The sequence below is a fragment of the Phycodurus eques genome, chromosome 2, assembly GCF_024500275.1.
Source record: "Phycodurus eques isolate BA_2022a chromosome 2, UOR_Pequ_1.1, whole genome shotgun sequence".
In the NCBI taxonomy this organism is placed as follows: Eukaryota; Metazoa; Chordata; class Actinopteri; order Syngnathiformes; family Syngnathidae; genus Phycodurus; species Phycodurus eques.
The window spans coordinates 39,584,429-39,585,985 of NC_084526.1; positions in this window are offsets into that span (position 1 = coordinate 39,584,429).

Genomic DNA, 1,557 nt, shown 5'->3' on the forward strand with positions numbered 1-1,557 from the left:
AAAAAAAAAAAAGAGGAAAGAACAGATAGGATACTGCTTGTTTCTGTTTCTATTTTGCATTTGACTATGTATCAAGCCACTAATGTAATACACATTGTGATGAGTGTGCTGAAAATATGATGAAGAGCTCTGATCAGCTCAAAGCAACAATAAGTCATCAGAAATGATTGTTCTGTTTTGACTTTATCACTGTTCCCGTTTCACTAACGCAGACTGTCTGTGCTGCGTTTGATCATTTTAGTGCGCTAAAAAAAAAAAAAAAAAAACTGTCAACAACTCTGGGATGTAGCGTTAGCACTGACGCTAGTGCTAATGCAAGATGATGGTTTCCTCGCCGGTCCGCTGTTATCGCAGATGGCAGAATGAGGTGATAAAGTGGTTGCCTTGGTAACGACAGTCGTCCTTTTACAGCCTCACACAATGCTTCGCTCCAATGTAAAGTGTAACTCAAAATAACGCAACACAAAACCATTCATGTCTAAACACAGGTTGCACACGGAGAGCGTAAATTTGTGAATAAAGCAAGTAAACGTCTTTTTTTTTTTTTTTTTTTACTAATGCAAAATATGTGCCTGGTCTCAATAAAGGTTGGGAAACGTTGCAGGAGACTATTTGCTACTGAGATGCAAGGTCAAGGTTTTTTTTTTTTTTTTTTAAGTACATGTAACTGCTTATTAGAGTACATGCTATAAAATGATTTTTCTCTTGACCTAGTGGCACCACCTGTGTTTCTTGAAGGGAAAACTAGAGGCATCTACATATTTTGAGGTTTTATGTTTTTGTTTTTCAAGCAGATGACACAACCGTTTTCTTTCTTTCTTTAATGAAGATACATCTTTTGGCGGAAAAGCCACTTGGGTTATGTGGGACAGAGTTAGTTAACATTGTGGCGGTGGTTTTCTTTTTGGCATCACCGTAATTTAAAACATTCAAGTCATTCAAAAGGCAAACATGGATCGAAAACAAAGTATAAATCATCCGAATGAAATTTTGTTTAATGTGGCTCAGTAATATTTGTTGGGGGCACAAGTTGTATACAAAATGGGGAGGAAAACCCCAGGCAAAGTTTCACCTAACGGGACTTGCTGAGAAGGGACAAAGAGGTCGTCATGACCCGGAAAGCCGTTTATTAAGACGCACTTGTACCATGACTATCTTACGAGTAAAGTTTGTCCCACAACTGGTGACAGTTTTGTTCTATGAGTATGCAATTAAACATTATTGGAAAACTACTGTGCTGCACTAGTAACACTACAAGGCCCAACAAGCAGGCATGTGTCACGCACTGGTAGCTTCCTGGACCCTAAACGTTGCACCAAAATGCCCACTAATAATTTTGCCTCATAATTAACATGTACTGTAGTTGTACTACTAGCAAGGCACACTTTTATTACTATTGCACTTTGTTGTTCTACCAGAGGGCCGAATTGTCTCTACTAGTGAGGATTAAGAGAGTACTAGTACATGGACCTTAAGCGGGCTATCAGGGATATCCAATAAATGCTAAAACCACTTCATGGAAAGCTGCTTGACAAATTTGACGTACTACTAGTAGTA